The sequence below is a fragment of the Lepidochelys kempii genome, chromosome 17 (assembly GCF_965140285.1).
Source record: "Lepidochelys kempii isolate rLepKem1 chromosome 17, rLepKem1.hap1, whole genome shotgun sequence".
Taxonomy (NCBI): Eukaryota; Metazoa; Chordata; order Testudines; family Cheloniidae; genus Lepidochelys; species Lepidochelys kempii.
This window is the reverse complement of record NC_136396.1, coordinates 20,783,371-20,806,497: the sequence shown is the minus strand read 5'-3', so window position 1 is coordinate 20,806,497 and position 23,127 is coordinate 20,783,371. Positions and strand designations below refer to the sequence as shown.

At 49.4% G+C, this 23,127-nt stretch overlaps 1 long non-coding RNA gene across 1 annotated transcript in view; it reads right to left on the bottom strand.

Moving 5' to 3' along the window:
- LOC140899812 (uncharacterized) overlaps nucleotides 1–22,435 on the bottom strand; it is a 34,295-nt gene extending 11,860 nt beyond the window's left edge. Inside the window, exons 1-2 of the long non-coding RNA XR_012155476.2 lie at nucleotides 22,324–22,435; nucleotides 22,048–22,124 (exon numbers count right to left, since the gene is read on the bottom strand). This is a non-coding gene — a long non-coding RNA (uncharacterized LOC140899812). The remainder of the gene's footprint in view (nucleotides 1–22,047; nucleotides 22,125–22,323) is intronic.
- Nucleotides 22,436–23,127: the final 692 nt, after the last annotated feature.

Sequence of the window (23,127 nt, the reverse complement as noted above, 5' to 3'; positions counted from 1 at the left end):
ACTAATACACAAGTGAATTGGACTGAATACACCCTGCCAGCGTCACACTGGTGGCTGCATGTCCCCAAGGATTCCTGAGCGCCTGTGAGCAGGGATGGTGAGCCAGAGAGGTTATATTTTAATTTCCTAAAGCCCGAAGTAGGAGCAGCTCTCTCAGACTCTTTCTAATCCCTTTCTTCAATGTTCACACATACACCAATTTGATTCTTGACCCAGCCAGTCCTTCAGAGAGCTCGCTGAGGCTCCTCTTGGCTTCCCGGTCTCCAGAACGTGGATAGAGCAGCTGGACTCTCCATTACTAGTCAAATAGCTTTTGTGTGATGCTATTTTCACCTCGCATAATGACAGGTTTCAGAGTAACAGCCGTGTTAGTCTGTATTCGTAAAAAGAAAAGGAGGACTTGTGGCACCTTAGAGACTAACCAATTTATTTGAGCATAAGCTTTCGTGAGCTACAGCTCACTTCATTGGATGCATATTGTGGAAAATACAGAAGATCTTTTTATACACACAAACCAAGAAAAAATGGGTGTTTACCACTACAAAAGGTTTTCTCTCCCCCACCCCACTCTCCTGCTGGTAGTAGCTTATCTAGAGTGATCACTTTGGTTAACTAAAGCCGTAGGGGAACCATGAGGGCGAGGGTCACGTATTCACCCCTACTCCCCACACCCCGGTGGGGGAGGCTGGGAGCCAGGCACAGACTCGCTGGTGCGTGCGATGCAATCAGCTCCTCGCTCGCCTTTCGGCAAAGGGAAAACTATTTCCAAAGCACCTTTCGTGTCAAACGCTTCACAAAAGCCGTGAGCTGTGATACAATAAACCCCCAAACCAACTCTCCGGGCAACTCAGCTGGGCCTGAGCCACGCTAATCCTTTGCAAATAAGAAGGTTTTCAATTTGCTTTTAAATGTCTCTAAGGAAGGCGCTGTTGGGAGAGAATTCTGCAGCCAGAGGCAAACATTTCTCTGAACCCGTCCCCCTGCAGGGAGGAGAGGTAGACATTTCCGTCTACACCCAGCTTGTCCCAGCAGCAGGGGGTGGAATGGGCAAGGTAGGGACACCCCAGCGTGGGCTCAGGGGGGCAGTGAATTAGGGACTTGCCTCGGGAGAGCTGAGTTCAAGTCCTGCTTTGGGAATTCAGAGTTGCTTATTCTAGATGCCGACTTCCGCCCCTTTGCCCAGCTCACGGTGCCATTCACCACGACTGGCCATCTCTGCTCTGGAGCCTGGGATGGTGCAGGTCAGGATTCGTGTTTGCCATGAAAGCAGTGTGCAGAGACCCAGGATGGCAATAGCAGAGGTGGGGGGGCTGCGTGTCAGGCCTGAGCTGCATTAGCCGTGGGTGAGGATTATGGGGCACTGGCTGAGCGGGGTGTGGGGAGCCCAGGCCTGAGAAAGCAGGGGGTGCTGTGAGTGAGTATCCAGGTGCATTGGCAGCGCTATCCAGGGGAAGGGTTGCAAACCCCATGGTTCTTGTCTACTCTGCCCTGCTGCATGAGCCCGACACGCTACTCCTGGGCTCCGAGGTTTGCTGCCAGGGATTTTTGTTTGTTTTTTGCAGTGTAGAGGTACCCTTATAGAGACACCTCAAAGCCTGGCTAGTCCCACAGCTAGGAGTTCTATGGCTGAACCCCCAGGTAAAGCAAGCTGGAGAAGGGAGGCACATGGGGGGACCGGGAGAGCAGGGGCCTTCGCTCAGCCACCCTGCAGGCTGGGGTGCGGGCATGAGCCATGTGTGAAACTGAACCGCCCTCCTCTAAAAATATCCCCCTCAGGGCTTCCTTCTCTTCCTCCTCTTCTTTTCCATGCAGGTTTGTATCCCATCCTCATCACCACAGTATCTGAGCATCTTCCCTTGTGCACTGAGGGACAGGACTGGTAGCCCTGACTCAGGCTGGGGGGAACAGCTTCTACAGGGCTGCTCCATGCCCACCCCGCCCAGGAGCGGGGGGGGGGCGTGTGCAGGGAATGGATGGAGCTTTGATGGTGCCCCCACCACCAGCGATGTGGCCAGGGCTAGGAGCCATGTGGCTGGCACAGAGTATGACCCCCTCAGAGCGGGCAACCGGGAGGCAAATTGTAACTCTGAGACTTGCAACGGGCTCCTGAAGCGGAGCGACGGTGCGCTGTCCTGTAGCCGGGGCTCCACACGGAGCCTCCATCGATCCCGGAGTGTCGCTCATGTTTCATGAAACCACCTTTGGGGCCCCGCCCTGCAGATTGCTCTCAGCTTGCAAGCTCTGGTAGGGGGCAGTGTCTTGTGAGACAAGTGGAGCCTTTGGTCACAGCTGAACCTTCATTAGGGGGCGGGGCTTCCTGGTCAGCAGGCCAACCGGCAGCCAGCAGAGAGCCCAGCAGCCAGCAGAGATGAAAGGAGAGGAGTTTGGGGAGGGAGGGATAGCTCAGTGGTTTGAGCATTGGCCTGCTAAACCCAGGGTTGTGAGTTCAATCCTTGAGGGGGCTGTTAAGTTGATCTGGGGCTGTCATAAATATAAAGGGAAGGGTAAACCCCTTTAAAATCCCTCCTGGCCAGGGGAAAGCTCCTCTCACCTGTAAAGGGTTAAGAAGCTAAAGGTAACCTCGCTGGCACCTGACCAAAATGACCAATGAGGAGACAAGATACTTTCAAAAGCTGGGAGGAGGGAGAGAAACAAAGGGTCTGTGTCTGTCTGTCTATATGCTGGTCTTTGTCGGGGATAGACCAGGAATGGAGTCTTAGAACTTTTAGTAAGTAATCTAGCTAGGTATGTGTTAGATTATGATTTCTTTAAATGGCTGAGAAAAGAATTGTGCTGAATAGAATAACTATTTCTGTCTGTGTATCTTTTTTGTAACTTAAGGTTTTGCCTAGAGGGGTTCTCTATGTTTTTGAATCTAATTACCCTGTAAGATATCCACCATCCTGATTTTACAGGGGGGATTTCTTTATTTCTATTGACTTCTATTTTTATTAAAAGTCTTCTTGTAAGAAAACTGAATGCTTTTTCATTGTTCTCAGATCCAAGGGTTTGGGTCTGTGGTCACCTATGCAAATTGGTGAGGCTTTTTATCCAACATTTCCCAGGAAAGGGGGGTGCAAGCGTTGGGAGGATTGTTCATTGTTCTTAAGATCCAAGGGTCTGGGTCTGTAGTCACCTAGGCAAATTGGTGAGGCTTTTTACCAAACCTTGTCCAGGAAGTGGGGTGCAAGGTTTTGGGAAGTATTTTGGGGGGAAAGACGCGTCCAAACAGCTCTTCCCCAGTAACCAGTATTAGTTTGGTGGTGGTAGCGGCCAGTCCAAGGACAATGGGTGGAATACTTTGTACCTTGGGGAAGTTTTGACCTAAGCTGGTAAAGATAAGCTTAGGAGGTTTTTCATGCAGGTCCCCACATCTGTACCCTAGAGTTCAGAGTGGGGGAGGAACCTTGACAGGGGCAAAAAATGGGGATTGGTCCTGCTTTGAGCAGGGGGTTGGACTAGATGATCTCCTGAGCTCCCTTCCAACCCTGTGATTTTGTGGGTGGGGCTTTTTTCCTTGACAGGAGCTTAGGAGGAAAGGCTAGACAGCTTCAGAGGCAGCACTGGTAACGACCTGACGAATGGAAGAGACAATGAAGATGGGAACTGTGGGATGTACATTCTCCTGGAGCGGGTACCTGAAAGGTGCTTCGTTTGTAGGATACCTAGATCTGATGGAAGAGAAAAGCTGAGGTTTGGAGATGCAGCTAGAAACTGGTTGCATTTCAAAGGCAATTTGAGCGGATCATAGAATCTCAGGGTTGAAAGGGACCTCAGGAGGTCATCTAGTCCAACCCTCTGCTCAGAGCAGGACCAATCCCCAATTTTTGCCCAAGATCCCTAAATGGCCCCTTCAAGGATTGAACTCATAACCCTGCGTTTAGCAGGCCAATGCTCAAACCACTGAGCTATTCCTCCTCCCAGTGATGATGGAGGGCAGCAGAGAGGGGGCTGAAGTAAAACCTCATAACTTGCAGATGCAAGCTGGACCAGAGAACTGTGAGGGGAGACTGCCGGATGAAGAAAGATGCCAGCCGTAGCATGTGACTACAAGAACAAGGCAGAGGAAAAGACTGGCTAGTGAAGGAGAAACAGGGCTGAAGAACAGATTTGCTGAGTTGGAAAATGAAAGGGAGAGGCAGGCAATAACAGAAGATGGGAGGGCAAGATAGAAGAGAAGAGTGGCTAGTCCTACAAGAGGAGGGGAAGAGACAATGGAGATAGCCAGAGTTCAGAGCTCCAGGAAGACGGAGAATGACTCTCAGAAGTGAGAACAAAAGGCAAGATGGGGAAGGCTGGAGAATCTCACCAACACTGAGAAGATACAGGTCTACATGACTGGGGTCTCCCTACTAAGAAGAACAGACAGGCTAGTCACCGGAGCTGATCTAGAGAACAGAAAGGTGTGCTGTCTGCTGGGATATGGACCTGAAGCTGAAGACGATCCTAGGGGTTTGAATAGAGACTGGGAGTGGCTGGGTCATTACACATATTTAATCTATTTCCCTATGTTAAGTATCCTCACACCTTCTTGTCAACTGTCTAAATGGGCCATCTTGATTATCACTACAAAAGTTTTTTTCTCCTGCTAATAATAGCTCATCTTAATTAATTAGCCTCTTACAGTTTGTATGGCAACTTCCACCTTCTCTGTATGTATATATCTCTCTATATATCTTCTTACTATATGTTCCATTCTATGCATCCGATGAAGTGGGCTGTAGCCCACGAAAGCTTATGCTCTAATAAATTTGTTAGTCTCTAAGGTACCACAAGTATTCCTGTTCTTTTTGCGGCTACAGACTAATACAGCTGCTACTCTGAAACCTGTGGGAACAAATGATACTGTTAGATTCTCCCTGGGACAGACCAAGGAACACAATGCCCGGCTGGGGAAGGTGCTTAAAGAAATGGAGGCTCAGGTGATCTTCAGTGGGATTGTATCTGTTCCTGGAGGAGGAGAGTGAAGGCAAGACAAGATTATGATGATCAACAGGTGGCTCAGGCAATGGTGCTCCAAGGAGGACTTTGGGATGGTTGACTGCTGGGAGGCATTTGCGGACAGAGGACTGTTCCCAGGGGATGGACCCCACCTGAGTAGGGAGGGAAATAGACTGCTAGGGATGGAGGTTGGCACAACTGATTAAAAGAGCTTTAAACTAGGAATTCAGGGTTAGGGTTGAGTAACCTTCACGTCCGATTGTAATATTGAGTTCGAGGAAAGTCAAGTAAAAGAGGGTACAGCAATGGAGAAAGGACCAAGAGAGGGTAGGAGAATGGCCGACAAGAGAAAAGACGGTGCTAATACCACTGACAGTAACAGTCAGATTAGCGATACTGGCAGTAAAATGACTGTGGTCTGGCATGAGAACTCAAGGATCTGAATGCGGAGGAGGCTTGGAATTACTTTAAAACAAATTTGCAAAAACTATCTGGAGCCTTCACTCAAGCAAGGGGAAAAAACTCACCGGGAAGGGCTGCAGACCAAACTGGAGGAGCAAGCATCTTGAACTGGTTAAGAGAAAGCAGAAAGCCTACAAGCAATGGAAGATGGGATGGATCAGCAAGGAAAGCTGCCTCTTGGAGGTCAGAATGTGTAGGAGGAAAATGAGAACCGCCAAAAGCCAAGCAGAGTTCGATCTTGCAAAGGAAATTAAAACCAAGTTAAATTAAATTAAAATTAAAAAGGTTCTTTCGCCATATAAATAACAAAAAACAAAAAAAACAAGGAAAGAATTGGGACAGCTAAACACTGAGGATGGGATGGAAATTAAAGATAATCTAGACATGGCCAACACTTGACTATTTTGCCTCAGTTTTTAATAAGGATAATGAGGAGCCTGGGGACAGTGGACAGAGGGATTAATGGGAATGAGGATATGGAAGTAGAAAGGACCACATCCGAGATGGAAGCCAAACTCAAACAGACTAACAGGACCATATCTGGGGGCCCAGATAATCTCCATCCAAGAACATTAAAGGAACTGGCACATGAAACTGCAAGCTCAGTAGGAAGGATTTTTTATAAATCCGTAAACTCGCGGGTTGTACCTATGACTGGAGAATTGCAAATGCAGTACCTATATCTAAGAAAGGGGGGGAAATTGATCTGGGAAGCTACAGGTCTGTTAATTGTATGTAAGGTCTTGGAACCAATTTTGAAAGAGAGAGTAGTTAAGTACATAGAGGTAAATGGTAATTGAGATAAAATAGAACATGGTTTTACAAAAGGTAGATCATGCCAGACCAACCTGATCTCCTTCTTTGAGAAGACAACCAATTTCCTAGACAAAGGAAATTCAGTAGATCTAATCTACCTGGATTTCAATTAAGCATTTGATACAGTTCCACATGGGAAATAATTAGTTAAATCAGAGAAGATGGAAGCTAATAAAAGAATTGAGAGGTGGGTAAGGAACTGGTTAAAGAGGAGATTGTCAAGAGGTGAACTGTCAGGCTGGAGGGAGGTTACTAGTGGAGTTCCTCACAGATCAGTCACAGAGAATTCTTTCCCAGGGGTCTGGCTGGTGGGTCTTGCCAACATGCTCAGGGTCTAACTGATCACTGTATTTGGGGTTGGAAGGAATTTCCCCCCAAGTCAGATTGACAAGAGACCCTGAGGTTTTATTGTCCTCCTCTGCAGCATGGGGCATGGGTCACTTGCCGGTTTGAACTAGAAGAAATGGTGGATTTTCTGTACCAAAGTCTTTAAATCAAGATTTGAGAACATCAGAAACTCAGCCAGAGATTCGGGGTCATCACAGGAGTGGGTGGGTGAGGTTCTGTGGCCTGCGATGTACGGGAGGTCAGACTAGATAATCATGATGGTCCCTTCTGGCTGTACAGTCTATGAATCTCTGAGGTCAGCCCCAGAAATAACCCCAGGGGCCAGGCTGGGATGAAAACCTTCTTGAGCACCACCTTTCCTGGAGAGTGAACTGAGCTGTCAGAACAATGTAATTAGCCACTTAATTTTTAATGTTAATTAACCTTCCTTTGCACTTGCACCTTTGTCAAGGTATGGCCCTGCTCTCTGAGGTGCTGGTGAAAGCAAGTACATGCTAGTTACTTTGCAATTAATTACAGCTTTGAAAGGGCCCTGAGAGGCACCATTTTCTGTTTGATCTTGTAAGTGTTTCATTAAAGACCCACCAAGGAATAGAATATTTTAGTACTTTGCTCACCTATGTGCTAAGTACCTGTGGTTCGTTCCTTTGCAGAATGTGAGGGAGCTATTTATTTATTATTCCTAAGGAGAACGAGGAAAAACACCCCAGATCTTTCATTATTAATCTGAAGTTCAGTTTGAGCAGACAGAAGGCTACAGATCAGATTCTGCCCTCTGCTACACAGAACACTAAAATATAGAGCACATCTATCTATATCAGTGGGCGGAAAGCTGGGGTGTAAGTATACAGCACACTAGCCTGCCATGCTCTGACCACCCGTGTGGACCCTGCTGCCATATACTAAAACCTCCCTCATGCATTTTGTGTACTGCTTGCCACACACTAATTCGCTGTATAAACCAGCGCTAAGAGTAAGCAATTCCATTATGACTGGGGCCGGTTGACAAGTTTCCATTACCACTGTTTTTTCTACAGGAAATTGGACTTTCAACTAAGTGAAACTTTTTTGCAGACAACTGTTTACATTTGGTCAGAAAAACAAAAATTGAACATTTTTGGGCTGAAAACTGAAGACTTTGGGGATTAAAAGTTTACAGTTTTCAGCCAAAAATGTTAAGGTCCTGTTTTTTCAACTACACGTCACAATTTCCAGTGGAAAATGGCAACAATTTATTTCATTTTATTTTTCATTTTCATCAAAACTCCCCATGGGAGAGGAGAACCCTCCACTTCAGACTGGTTCTAATGACTAGATCTGGCTCAGGATGTTACCAGATAAATAATTTTTGCATTCTTCAGCCAAAGTAGAATGTGAAATGAATAATTAAAAAAAGCATGTTTTCAAAATCAAAACCTGGGGACATTTTTTGTGGCAACAGTTTTGTCATGGGGTCGACTCACTGTGGGGGTCAGCTCCTCCTGGATGCTGTGGGAAATAGCTCTCTTCCAAGTCCGATGCCTTCCCTTGTGGTCTCTCAACCCTTTGTTCTCTCTCATGCCAGGAGCAGTACCTTCCTCTTCATGAGTCGGCCTTTCGGTCAGGGCACTATGTGATTTCGAGTCTCACTGGACCAGCTGCCCAGGAAATGCCACTCCATCAGTGGTTGGTAGGGGAACCTGGGCCCACCCATGACTCAGGGGTCCGGTCAGTGACCATACAACACGCAGCCAAGTCTCCAGCCTTGCTGCTCTCTCCCTGGGCTGCTTCCTGCTCTGCCTCGCCAAGGCTTTCTTCTCCACCCTTCTCTCATCTGGGTCCACCCTTCCCTCAGGACCAGGCTCCCAGGGCTCTACTCTTTCCCTGAGCTCCCCACTTCCCTCTCTAATGCACAGCACGTGGCTGCAGACTTCCTCGCTGCAGCCATTTCTGTTGCCAGCTGCCTGGCTTTATACACAGGTCTCCCCTGAGCTTCATCTCCCAGTCAGGGCTGTTTCTCTTGCCTATTCCCCTCTTGTGTGGCCTTTCTCAGCTTCCTTAACCTTTTCAGGGCTATTGTGGGGTGAACACCCCATCACAGTAACAAAATAGTTCTTAATTATTATTATTATTTATTTATCACCAACGTATCCTCTAGGAGGGCTAGGCATGGACCAGAAACCCATTGTGCTAGGAGCTGCATAAACCCAGAACAAAAAGGCAGTCCCTGCCCCACAGAACTTGCCATCTGCCTATAAGACAAGAGGCAACAGATGGACACAAACAGATGGGGGAGTAAAAGAAAACAATGGGACAAATGAGAGTTACGCAAAAATACATATTTTAAGATTTGTCAGTTCTGCAAGCCCCTGACTAGAGAGAGTCAGGAAATTTATTTTGTCCCTGTGGAAAAATGTCAACGAGAAGGAAAAGAAAAATCATTTTTATTGATTTTTTTCGGGGAAAAGCTGAAAAGCAAAAACAATTTCCCTTTGACAAAAAGCCAACGGAAAATTTTCTGCTTGGTCTAGTTATGACAGTCACGACGTGTGCGTATTTCTCAGAGTGGATTCTCCCCCTCCCCCCCCCGAACAACTTAGTGTCTGAAAGGGTTTATTATGAACCACTGAACAAATGGGAGCATTTGCTCTGAGCAAAGGCGCAGCTTTGAAAGGATCTATATTCAGCTGACTTTTCTCCTTACCCCAAACACTGTTCATTACACTGAATGCTCATGCCATAGGACTGCTTTTTCCTAGTAAAAGCAGAGCAAAGTTTACTCCTTCCATTCCCCTGCTAGAGCTCCTGCCCTGCATGTGTCTTCTCTGGACTTAACTTCCTCCTTCTAGTGCCTTGCCTGCCGTTACCCACATCACAGCTGCCTGCGATCAGGCTACAAAGGATTTATTGGGGCCATGTAGACTCTAACTGGGCCATGAACTCTTTGCATAGTGGCCAACACTGCACAACACTCTAAGGCAGTCGGGCTCCATTTCTTTCTGTTGCCTTTTCCTCCTGAGCCACCTCATCCCTAGGCCCCTGCTGAGCTGTTCCCTTTTCCTTTTGTCTGTCCCATTCCACAGACGGTGTCTTCTCCCCTTCCACTTCCTACCTTTGCTGCTTCCATCCAACGTCCTTTCTTTCTTGCTTGCTTGCTTTCTTTCCACTTAACTCCCCGCCTCGTCTGTCCCACAAGCCATCTCCTTGCTTCAGCTGTGTCCCACCCTGTGTCTGCAGCATGGCAGTTTCAAGTGAAATTGACCTGCACAGGATAGTTTGCTCTGTTGCTCCTTCTGCTCAAGGGGGATGGAGCAGCAAGGTAAAACTTACCAGATCTGGTCGATGTCACTTTGAAGTACACTGGGCAGGGGGCATGTCTGGTTGAGATGCTAGGAGGAGCGGGAGAACCAGACAGCAGGTAAAGGACTGGAGCAAACTGGTGAATCAGCACTGAGCTACACCTATGTAACTATCTCTCTTCCTGCTTATGTGGCCCCATCGCCATAAAAATCAATTCATCTTCACAGGCCTGCTGTGAATTTCTGAATGTATCATTTTCCCCCATGTTACAGACAGGGAAACTAAGGCACAGAAGGATTCATGGTCTCATCCCAGCTCACACATGCAGCTAGGACTTGAATGCCGGTTTTCTGAGGGCTCATCCAGCATATTCGCAGCAAATTGTCCTTCCTCCCTAGCTGAGAGCAGAATCTGGCCTCTTGTCCTTATAACTGTCCGTGAGATAAAAATTCCTTGGTACATTGTGTTGTAACAGATCATAATGAATCAAGAGGAAAAGGCAGGGCTGGTAGGGGTGGAAGGTCCCTGTACTGGACATTCCCACTGCAGGTGGGAGGCCCAGCAGAGGTCAAGATAGCTATGTTTAAAGTGTGCCAACCGACTGCAGCGTCCTTAACTCCTTCTGTGCAGCAGCTGTGCTAGCTATGTGGTGACAGACTTAACCAGCTGGTAGAGTCCATCACAGGCTGGCTGTGCCGTGTCACCGGGGCAGCACATGGCACCGAGAGTCAGCAGTGAGGCACGTAACCTCATGAGCTTTATCATGGGTAGCCTCCCGTCTTATCCCAGCATGCACTGTGCTCGCGGTAAAAACCTGAGAGGGATTCTCTGTCGTAACAGCCTCTTTGGTTGTGTCGGGAGCATCTGGTCGGTCAGGCCCAGGGAGGGGATGTTCTCAGACCATGACAGCTGGGTTTGCTGGGTTAAAAAGTTATCAAGCCTTAAACCGCTCCTGGGCAGGACGTATGTGGTAGCCACTGAGCAGCACTGTCATGAATGCAGGAGCTAGGCATGTTTTACTTTGTGCTTGTTTGCCCAACACTCTGCATGCATGCAAGGCCTGGCCAGGCACCAAGGAGCGTTCTCCTGAAGTCCCACAGTTCGAGGGCAGAGGCGGGAACGTTGGTGACGTCTCTGCTGCCATCCTCCTCATCTCCCTTTGACTTTACTGAGAAGCTGGCATTGCCCTTCAAGGCCTGGAGGGTGCCTCTCTGGTCCTTCACCTTGGCGTGTCTTTGGGGATGCCATGTGCTCTCCAGCATTGGTTCTGTCTTGTGTGGGAAGCAGGGGCAGTTTACCCCATGCAAGAGGTTTCTTCCCTGCTTTCTGGCTCTCTGGGCCTCACTCAGAGGAGCAGCATCTCTCCTCTTACACCCGCCATGCTCTTGGGAAAGACATCACCGCAGTTTGGGAGAACTTTTTACCAGGGTTATTTCAGACACGATTGGCTGCCAGAATGTATTTGAGGTGGCACGACACTGCGAAAAGAAAGAAAGCGAGAAAGAAAGTCCACTTATTTGTTGGTTTCAGAGTAACAGCCGTGTTAGTCTATATTCCGATGAAGTGAGCTGTAGCTCACGAAAGCTTTTGCTCAAATAAATTGGTTAGTCTCTAAGGTGCCACAAGTCCTCCTTTTCTTTTCTCTTTTCACTTATTTGTTGTCTGCTTTAGCCATTTTTGCACCTCTCAGCATATTCACCCAGTTCTGAAAAATACTGCCTTTGTTATGTTAATGTTCAGCCCGTCAGCAGAAACGAAACGCCCACTCCCCTCTCTGCCGGCTAACGGTGGAGTCCTCCAGAAGCGCTGAGTCAGCAGAATACACAGGGCTCTTTCTAACTGTCCAGGAAAGGCTTGCGCAGAAAGTGTTTTAAATATATATATATATATATCTCCTCCTGTTGCAGTTACCCTGTTCCTAAGAGAGGAGGCTAGGCTGACTGGGGAAGCAGCCACAGCTGGGACCACGCCCCAATCAGGCCGCAGCTGCTAGCCAGGAGCTCAGGCAGTCTCTCTCTAGCTGTGGAGAGAGGCGGACCTGGCTGCCTGGGAGCTCAGGGGATGGCGCAGGGCTGGGGCGCTCAGGCCTGGTGACTTCCCAGGCTGCGGCCTGATAGAAAGGCCAAAACAGGTACTGAGGCTACAGGGGTATAGCCTGGCGTTAGGCAAAGGCAGCAGGTCCAAAACCCCCCCGTGCCAGTGATGAGTGGTTTACAGACTGCAGCCTGCCCCAGTGAGCAGGGACTACATGCTGACTGGCAGTAGCCACTGAGGCAAGGTGGGGATAGAGGGTTGGGGGGTTCCCCGGGGAGGGGAGACCCAGAGTGTGGGGACACTGCCAGGGGGCAGCACCCCAAGGCAAAGGGGCACCCACTGTAGCATCCAGAGGGCGCACACTGAGGCCAGGGTCCAATGGCGCTAGGTGCTGTACAGACACAAAGCACGCCACTGGAGAATTTGCAATCTGAATACATAAGACAAAGGACGGATTATTATCCCCAGTGTAGGGCTGGGAAATGGAAGGCACGAAGAGATTAAATGACTGACCCAAGGCATTTCTGACTGAAGGTAGGACTCGAAGTGAGCTCTTCTGAGTCAGAGCCCGGTGCCTTAATCACATGGCCAGCCTCCCTCTCTGTCTGCTGCTGTCACAGCAGAAGTTTTGAAACAGGACTTAAGGCTCTGGGTTGCAGGTCTGTTGAAATGGAGATTCCTGAGATTTGCTGGGTACCCCGATGACAAGAAATGAGATCCAGTGAGCTCTACCCACAGCAAACATCTTCATGAAAGCACAGCTCAACAGACTAGAAACTGTTTTCACTGGATGGGAGAGCTTAGAAGTTAGAAACACAAAGTATGAGGAAATTAGGGCTTCAGCAGTGACCACAGCTATGTGCTGGCTGTTGTCCTGCTTATTGATCCTCCCAGTGCAGCTAGCCACGATATAGGCCTGTGTGCTACCCTCAGCAGCAGGAGAGCTGCATCTGCCCATCTGCTTTACACAGCTGAAGACTCATTTCTCCTCTTTACCCAAACGCTGCAACCCAGCTACACTCCAAATATACCCTGGAGATCCCTACCACGTGCACCAGTTCACTTGCCCATCACGCTCAGTGACCCCCTTGGATCCCTGCTCACATGCCCAGCATAGGTCCCAATGGAGAGTCAGGGATATATGATCAGCTACTAAAGGAAATGTATTGCAATGCGTGTGGATGAAGGTGGCCAGGTTAAAGCTGCTGTGTCAAAGGGGGTCTCCAGCCCATCTGTGGAGGACCAGTGAGGATACAGAGATGTGGGACTCTTCTAGGGGAAACCAGAGCCTCCAGCACATTTCAGAGTTGGTCAACAGGGTGGCTGAGGATAAGGGGGGGCAGACAGAAAGCTGTCGTTGGGTACCGAATGGGCGACCTCTTCAAGTTTCCAGCACAATCTTCAAAAGACTTCACGGTGTTGTGTGGAGATTGTGGTTTCCCCAAGGGACTTCTGCAGAGATTGCCTTGGGCTCTCCAGCAACGTGACCCTTGTGCACATGTGGCTTCTGAAGACACTATTTTCATTTGGCAATATCATTCCGTGGGGGACTGGTTGGCTTGACCTATTGGTCCTGGATGGTGCCTGGCACTTCGAGGTGACTGGTTTGGAACCAGCTCAGTAAGTGACTCAAAGTTCTCCCCTGCTGGGAAGTGCTCTAGGCCATGTTCCCCAGGCCTCAGTGCCCATAATTGGGGCTAGATTCCCCACAGAGCTCAATGCCCATTTAGGCACCCAAAGAAGGGCCACATTTTCAGGGGTGCAAAGCTCCCGGTGTGACACTGGGGTCAGATTTTCCAAAGCTACATATCCAACAACCTGGGATCTTTGGAGAACACGGCTGTTTATTTTGGTGGTTAAACGTGAGCTGAGCACTTAAGAATCTCAGGCCTTGTTTGCGAGAACTGGCTTTGCTATCACAGTGGTTGGAGTTGAGACATAACTCTAGGATAGAAACTTCTGATGGCCGGTTGGTGACCTCAGTCGAACAGCAAGCAGATGCCCACCTAACAGAAGCCGGCAGCACTGTCTCAGTGGAAAGACTGCGGAGATTGACTGAGCAGGGAGATGATCCCCAAGGGTGGTCCTTCCAGATCAGGGCTGCAACAGCCTGGGGAAGCCTTCACGGCTGCCACCTATGCTTCAGGAGAACAAATGGAGGCTGTCAGTCTCCAGGGCCATCAATCCGTCAGGCCGTATCACATCTGCCATAAAAGACATTTCAAAAGAAAATTGGCATTTTGCTTTATTGCATGTCAATTTAACAAATGGGAATGAGTGTAAAGTGTCAGAGCCTGGGCTCACGGCTCCCTGGTGGCTTCTGTCTCACTTGGCAGTGTTCTCTGCCCCTCTGCGGGACCACGCTCGGGGGCTGTTGGGAAATCGAGCAGACACCTGGGGTGAAGGTCACCCCTGGGCACAAGGCCAGACCAAGACCTAGACCTTCAGATGAATTTCGCCCATGATTAAACCCTATATGGAGAACAAATATTTCATAATGGGCTCATGCGGGTGTAGCCACGTCAGTCCCAGGCTCTTAGAGAGACACGGTGGGTGAGGTCATTACAGTGATGATGACCTCACCCACCTTGTCTCTCTAATAATGGGCTCTTCTCTACCAGGGAATGGTGTAACCCGATCTAATGGCTGGAAGTTGAAGCGAGACAAATTCAGACGGGAAACAAAGCATCAGTTTCCAGCAGTGAGAGGAATTAACCACTGGAACAGCTCACCAAGGGCTGCGGACGTGTTCCTGAAAGATCGACTGGGTGATCACAGGGGTCCCTTCTGGCCGTGGAATCTAGGAATCAACCTTTCTGTACAAGCTCTTAGGACTTAATTGGTGCCTTAGCCTCGGGCTGACTCCTTTGCACCCGGGTGAGTATAAAACAGAGGCGATCTTTTCTCCTCCTTGCCTTCAGTTCCTGGCTCTCTGCTGTGTCACGCCAGCTTCCTGCCAATGCCTCCATTTACCTGAGCTACTGCACCATAAAACTGGCAGTGCCCAACAATAGCTAGGAGAAGGGGTGTGGCCCAGTGCTTGGGGAATGGGGAGATCTGGGTGCTCATCCCAGCTGTGTGACCATCGCCAAATCACTGCCCCTCTGTTGGTCTTGTCTGTTTAGAGTCTGAGCTCTTTGGGGCAGGGGTTGTCGGTCACTATGTGGTTGTACAGCCCCTAGAGTAACGGGGCTGGTTTGACCGGGGGCCTCCAGGTGTGGCTGTCAGAGAAGTAACAAGCTCAGAGGGCTGGGATTTATGTAGCACCTTTCACCCAATGTGTTTTCTAACCATTGATAAATGAAACTTTGCAACACCCCACAAGTAATAGTACATGCATGGTACAGAGGGGGAAACTGAGGCACAGAGCAGGGGCTGCCCAAAGTCACACAGGGGGTCAGAGGCAGAGCTGGGAAAAGTAACCCAGAGATCCTGACCCCAGTTCCCTGCTCGTCATATTGAACCATACCCATAATTCCCGGTAGCTTCATTGAGGTCAATGGGCCATTCCCCAGCTGTGAATCACCCGGAGTTCAACTGGAGTCAATGGCATGATACTGATTTATACCAGCTGAGGATCTGACCAGCTGCCTTCCTCTTCTAGCCAGCCACGTACTGAGGAAAGAGTCTTCTCCACTGCGCCCCCACCCCTGGAACTCCCTGCCTGTTCCCATGTGCCTCCCTGATTCCAGCACATCCTTTCACATCCCATTTCAAAACGTGTCTTTTATTCCTGGCCTCTCGCTCTTAATTTCTCTCTCCTTTGGCTATTAATTAATTCTGTAAGGCACTTTGGGTTACATTTATTATGAATGGCACTGTAGCAAATAATCTCTCCCCTTTTATTACAGTTTGACTACTGCAGATAGCCAGCTGATTGATGGCTCCTTATCTGTGCAGGAAACTGACCGGCGGCCAACGGCTGGCAAGTGAATTAACACCTCTTGTACTAGGACGTAGGTCGCAGCACGGAGTCATACCAGTTGAATGGAACTCTGGGAGCCACCAGAGCCTGCTGCCTTCTGGGAATGGGGAATAAGAGAACTGGTGTCAAGACGAGACCACCAAGAAGATGACTTGATTTGGCCAACGGTGTTTAGTGCTTCCAGTGCTCTGTATCGTACAGACCAGTGGGCGTTTGGTGCACTGGCTGAGCTGTGTGGAGTCCCTGGGACTAGAGTAACAAGTGGATATTGCATGTCAGGATCCAGGCGCCTTGGCAGAGCAGAGAAGGAATAAGAACTAATATCAGAGAGTGCTGGACAGTTGGGTTGAAGCCCAACTGCTCAATCGGTAGGGCGGGCAGGACTGAGACAGCTTGGTGGTTGAAGCTCAGACTGGAGCTGCATGGGGAAAGGGACACACGCCTCTGTGCCTCAGTTTCCTCACCTGATCTCGATCTTCTCTATTTTGACAGTAAGTTCTTTATGGGGCAGAGACTGCCTCTCACTGTATGTATGTACAGCGCCTAGCACAATGCTCCCATAATGCAAATAATGTGTTGTAGGCCAGGTGCTTTTCAAAGGTGGGTGGAGATTCAGGAAGGTGCCTGCCTACCAACCGGGGGCTTGGCAGAGGAAGATGGCGCACTGGTTAGGGGGCTAGCAAGCGTTCCCTGTTCACTTCTTTGCTCTGGGACGGACTCGCGGTGTGACCTTGGACAAGTCCCTTGTCTCTCTGTGCTGTAGTTCCCCCTCTTTAAAGCGGGGCTGTGCTGCTCACGAGTGCTGGGCAGACAGATACATTAAAGAGGGCGAGTTACTCCAATACTACGGTAAATAGGGCCAGATACACACCTAAGGTGAATCAGACCATCGGCTTTTTGCCTTCGTGACATGGGGAAATAGTTGCACCATGGGGCCATCTCTTGGTTTTTCAGAGTTCCACAAATGGAACAGCCTGAGGGTGAAAATGTAGATGCCCCATCGACAGGGCTGGGTCCAGGCACCAGCTTTCCAAGCAGCTGCTTGGGGCGGCACTGAGCATGGGCGGCGGTCCGGGTCCCGGGGCGGCAATTCAGCAAAATTGGTAGAGCGGCCCCTGCCCACTGACAATCATCTCAATAGCAAAGCTGATTAGGGTTGCTGGCTTTGGTTGTTGTTTGTTTTTTTAATTTCCTGGAGCAAACTTTCAAGCATAGGCACTGATCTCAAGGGGTCAACCTTTTAAACCTCCTTACCACAGCATGCGTGAATATCAGGGAGCAAAACCTGGTTTTGCTCTTGCTATTTAATGGCATAAAACAATACACTTTGGAGCAACTATTAGCCAGCTAATGGCAACCCATCGTTCCTTATATCAGTTAAGTGACAGATGGTGTTGACGGCATAATTAAGCCAGTAAGAGTCTCATAAATTACAAAACTCATCGACTCTCCAAACACGCCGAAGGAATCCTTGCAAATATGATGTATGATCAGTGAGAATGAGCAGTCTTCATTATGTGGCTGAAACGAAGCCATTACGGGGCTTGCCGGTGCTGCAAAGGAACCTTCGAGTCCGCCACGCTGCATCCGTAAGGAGACGCATTTTGTCGCTGCTCGGCTAAGCTCCCCGTGAGTGACAAACAGACCTGGGAAGCCTGGTTTGTTTCTTTTCATCAAGCAATGTAGCAGTCTGCTATTCTGAAATGAATGCAGTGTCAGATTCACACCATTAGAGAGAAGCTCTCTGCAGGGACAGCATGTGTTCTGTTGGTGCAGACTTCCCCTACCTGAAACAGGGGTTGGACTGCCGGAGGGTCCAGGCAAGTCACAGCTCTGTCCCAAAATCCACTCTTCATCTAAGCTGCAGGCCTTCGCAACATCAGAATGAGCTGCTGCTCCCGGTGGATTGCAGTGACCGTTATACTTATTATTAATAGGGCTGATGGGAAGATTTCCAAATATTTCCCCGAAAAACAGGGATGCATTTTTCACAAAAAGCAGTGCCATTCTTTGACGAGCTGTTTAATCATTCATTATTTGTAGAGATGGTAGGACATTTTTCATTGGAGCAGTTTCCCACTGGAAAAAGCTGGTTTGGTGAAATTGAAATGTTTCGTGGGAGAATGCTGATTTTGAGTACGTTTTCAACGCGAAATGGTCAAAACGACTGGAAATCAAAATGAAGTATTTTGCCTGGACTTTCTCAGCTTGTTTTGTTTCCACTTTGATATTATATTGCCTGATAAAATATTAATTTTACTATTGGATTTTCTATCGTATATTTAGTGTTGCATGTGGTATTTTATATCATGTGTGTAATACCATATAGCATATTTCATATTTGGTATTATATTATAATGGTTTGACATTTTCAAAATGAAATCGTTTGCTGTGGTCATTTTTATGTTTCCAAATCAAAATATTTTGAAATTTCCATTTTGTGACTTTTCATCCCAATTTGGAACGATTTTTTTTTACATGTAAGAATTTGCCATAGGATGGAAATTGCATTTTCTCCCCACCGCCAATCATTTTTATTACAGTAACATTTAGAAGTCCCAACAGAAATCAGCAACCCATGGCGCTAGGTGTCGTACAAACATATACAAAGAGACAGCCCCTGCCCCAAAAGCTTACAATCTAAGTAGGCATTATTGACAAAGAGTAAGTGAAAGAAAACATTATTATCACCTCCTTTTAAAGATGAGGAACTGAAGCACACTGAGATTAATTGAGGTGCCCAAGGTTACACAGAGGGGCTGTGGCAAAGGCAGAAATTGAACCCCAAGTCTCGGCATCCTGCAATATAGCCTTGACTGCAAGGTCATCCTTCCTCACACCCAGCCAGCTTCTTTCTTTGACCAACACTGAAATACTGGCAAAACAACATTTAAATCATTAGGCTTCAGAGTTTTCATTCCACAGAAATGAATGGAAAGAGCAATTGTTTCAGGCTCTCTTCAGACTCAGGCAGCTATCACTGCATCGACTGATGCCCAGTTCACATTCTGCAATGTTACCTTAACAACCGTAAATGACTAAGTGGTATTTTTTTTCAATTAAATCTTAGATTCTGGAGCCCTCGGATTAAAAGGCCGATGGTCTATCCATTGAGCTCTCCAGACTCATGGATCTGCTAGGCTGAACTGAGCTTGCATTGGAAGTGGGCATCGCACCTTCCCATCTTTTCCTATGGATCTACAAATCATATTGCTAGATTCTGGACGGACAAAGCCTTATAAATTGCATGAGAGCACAGACGTGTATATTACAGCCTGGTGCTGTGACCTGCAATGATACAATGAATCATTATAATAGAAGATTATCCCTTCAAACTCTAAATGAATTTAATTGACTTGTCTGGAGGTGGGGAGGAGAGAGACTGTCCCTAGACTTCTTATTTTATCATAAAAACACAGAGAGAAATCTGTAGATCAGACAAATAGAAGCACATTAAGTCAGACAGTGAGCAATGTAAATTTACGGGGGAATTATATGGAGAGGGTAGGGGAAGTGACAGAATTTACATTTGGAGCCTGTGTTTATTGCTTACAGCTGAGCATTATAAATAATAAACTGTTCTCTGACTGCATGGGATCTACGTCTGTATTTTTTCCCTCCCCCTTCAGATCTCATGGATTCAGTGACATGTACAAAGCACCTAGGAGCGGGAGTCAGACCGAAGGATTTGGAGGAGAGCGGGTCTAGAGGAAGGTTTGGGGATGACAGTGGTTTTCAGCGTCTCACCTGAGATGTTGAACAGGGACCTGGTTTTCAGACAGTGCCCTCTGAAAAACTGGTGTCTCAGATCAGGGACTCAGAGTCACCACACACCTTTAATCATAGACTATCAGGGTTGGAAGGGACCTCAGGAGGTCATCTAGTCCAACCCCCTGCTCAAAGCAGGACCGATCCCCAGTTTTTGCCTCAGATCCCTAAACGGCCCCCTCAAGGATTGAGCTCAAACCCTGGGTTTAGCAGGCCGATGCTCAAACCACTGAGCTATCCCTCCCCCCAAATGATCTTGGCCATGAGCTGATGTGTACTCCCAAAGCCTGGGAGGTTGGATCGGTCACTGACATTGGGGTTACCCTCTTACCAGCTTCCTACAAGTCCAGTGCCCCCCCCGCCCCGAGACTTAGGGTACGGTGGCACTGCGGTCAGAGGTGTCGCAAGAGCAAATGTAGATCCACCTGATCTAGCTTCGATCTAGGCAGCTCAGTTATCGATAACAGTGAGGTTCCAGCAGCCTGGAGCTCCATGGGCCCACCCGGGACCCTGGATATACACTGGGGCAGCTAGCCCACGCTGAAGTCTGTGCTGAGCCGGCTTCCTGGCTACCAGTACCTGAGCGAGCTAGATGAAAGCTAGCCTGGGTGTGCATACACAGTTTGCATGCAATCATGCCCCCGATTGCAGGGTGGCTATACCCCGAGAGGGCATGGAGGCTGGGCCATTGCATCGGCAGGCTTTGATGCAAAGGGGTGAGGAGAGCACCCTCTCTTCTGTGCAAGAGGCAGACCCATTTGCACTCCTTGTGCTCCCCTGTGCTCAGGGCTCGTATCTGGTTAAGAAGCATTAGTCACCCCATAGGGGACTGGGCTGGAGGAGGAAGAGGCAGAACCGTGACTCGCGCCCCCAACACACACACACAGTAGCCAGCTGAGAAGGGGGCACATGCCACCCTCTCCTTAGTGGTGGTGGAGACTGTGAAGTCCCAGGGAGCTCCACAAGGGACGGGACCTTCTGGAGGCACGATGTCTCCTGACAGCCCTGGAATGCTCCAGAACCACCCTTCGGTACTTCTGCCGGTCCTGGGCCAGGCGGCTCCTTTCCCAGCTCAGAGCCGGCTGGGGCTGGGCCGGGGGCGCTTGGCAGTGGGTGAGTTCAGAAGGAGCCGGGGATGCTGCAGCCGGGACCGCGGAGGAGGGTGTGAGGGTCACAGCTGCTGGTAGGCTGGGGGAGGTCTGGAGCCAGGTGACAGGGTGCCTGCAGGCAACAGGAGTCAGGCACAGGTCAGGGGGAAGTGGGGACAGGAGGGGCTCTGTAGGCACTCACACCGTGCTCTCCTGGGCCTCCCCCACTGCCCCTATCTTCCTCCTAGCCGCCCCACTGACCCCTGCTCCCTCCCGGGGCCTCCCACTTCTCTGCCTTCCAGCACTTCTTGCATTAGGACTCCAGCGGTCCCATGCTCCATCATTTCTTTGTGCTGCCGTCCGTGCAGACCAGTGGCTAAACACCAACAAGAAACCTTGTGAGCTCTGCGGCCCCTAGCCTTCCACAGAGTAATAACACCACCACCTAGCTCTTCTACAGCACTTTTCATCAGCAGAACAAGATCATTGTCCCCATTGCACCACTGGGGAAACTGAGGCACCGAGCAGCAAAGTAACTTGCCCCAAGGTCACCCAGCAGTTCAGTGGCAGAGCTTGGAACAAATCCCAGGTCTCTTTAGTCCCATGCAGACTTTCCAAGGGTGCCTCTTTGCTGGGTACTATGGTGAGGGGCTACATTCACAGCAGTGACTTAGCAGGAAAAGTCGCCATAGCCCGAGTGCCTGGATCAAGTGAGAGATCCCTGGATAGGGCGCCACCCAGTTAGCGATTTGCTGCACACAGCAAGGAGGAGAGAAAAGTTCTGGATGACTGCCGGGAGAGGACTCCTGAGCGCCATCTGCCAGTAACCCTTTCCGTAGACCTGGTGACAGAGCACTCACGGACCCACCACCTTGTGGCACATTAACACCTGAGTAACACAGCCACACCGTGAGCCCCAGGCAACACTGCACCGGGGTTCTAGGAACCCGCGTCTCTGCTGTGTTCCCCCAGTACGCGCCCGGTGGTGTCCTCCCCTCGCCCTGCTTTGGTTCTGGACACGCAGACAGAAAGCAGAAGACCGGAGTCCGAAGTGCAGGCAATGAGACGTTTATTGGTGAATCAAGCAAGCCTATCCGTAGCTCTGTTCCCCAGTACAGCTGTTTCCTGTCCCCCCTCCTCTTTCTCAGCAGGCTCGATTATGCCTGTAGTGCCCAGTCCTGGCACCACCCCTTCCAATTTATGGCCACGTTCCCTTTTGGAGGGTCCTGGGTCTGGCACCGCTTCTGTATCCCATGGGAGGGGTAGGGAGGGAGGTTGTGGTTTTAGTTCTTCTTATGGCTTTTTAGTGTTTCTTATGCCTCCCCCCTCGCCCCTCCCTCCTTGTCTTGAGACATTAAACTCTCACCCAAACCAGCAACACTTTACCTCTCTTCTTTAGCTTTTCTCATGGTGCGATAAACGCCATCTGGTTGTGGGCAGATGCAACACACAGTGTCTTTGTCCTTTGTTCACACATGTTAGAAAAGATAAAAGACTATCATAAGTCAAACCGGCAAACAACCCCCCAAATTCTGTCTCAGGCAAATATACAGGCCTGGATGCTAAATTAACACCCTTTAACTGTGACTCAAACCCCCTCTGCACAAGCCACGAGGTGGGGCACCCAGGCCTGGTACAGCTCAGGCTGCTGTAAGGTGCTACCTTAATAGAAATGCCATCCGCCGTGTCTGGACCGGACGGCACAATCCGCCCGCCTGAGATCGATATGGCAGCTCCATCACCATCTTTCTCACTCCCCATCTCACAATTGTCTCCGCCGGATGATGGACGACACGGCGTGTTTATGAGCCGCCGCCTGGTGTCGATAAGTCTGCGCTGTGACAACCCAACCAGGGGCCGGGACTTGGCGCAGGCTTCCAGCAGGAAGAATTAATGATAAGGGATTTGTTAAAAAAACATTTAACTTTTGGTGCTCAGGAACGTCAGGGTCTAATAGCACGAGGGTGGGGGAGGCAGCTAGAATGCAGGCAGGCCTTGCACCTGCTTCCCACGCAGCTCAGCTAATGCATGTCAGCCGGGACCTGCATCACCCCTTGTTATTCCAGCGCTGGCCTCCAGACCTCACCTCCCTCCCGACCTCCTACCCACTGCAATTCAGAGCGTAACCCGCTCCCGTCTAGCACTGCAATGGCACCTCTGTCCTGAGTCATGGCACTCACTTGTAGCCTCAGCCTGCCACCCCCTTTGCTCTGCGACTTGTGTAACAGCCCCCCCACCCCCCGTCTCCCTGCTCTGAAAACTCTGCCAATGTACCTGAAACCTCCCGGCCTGCATCCCTGATGTTCCAAGTGCAGAAGTCTCTCTATCGGAGGCAGTGTGGCCCAGTGGATGACACACAGGACAGGGACTCAGGACACCTGGGTTCTCTCCCCAGCTTTGGCCTGCTGCGTGACTCAGTTTTCCCACCTGTAAAATGGCAACAGTGATTATTCCTGACCTCCTTTG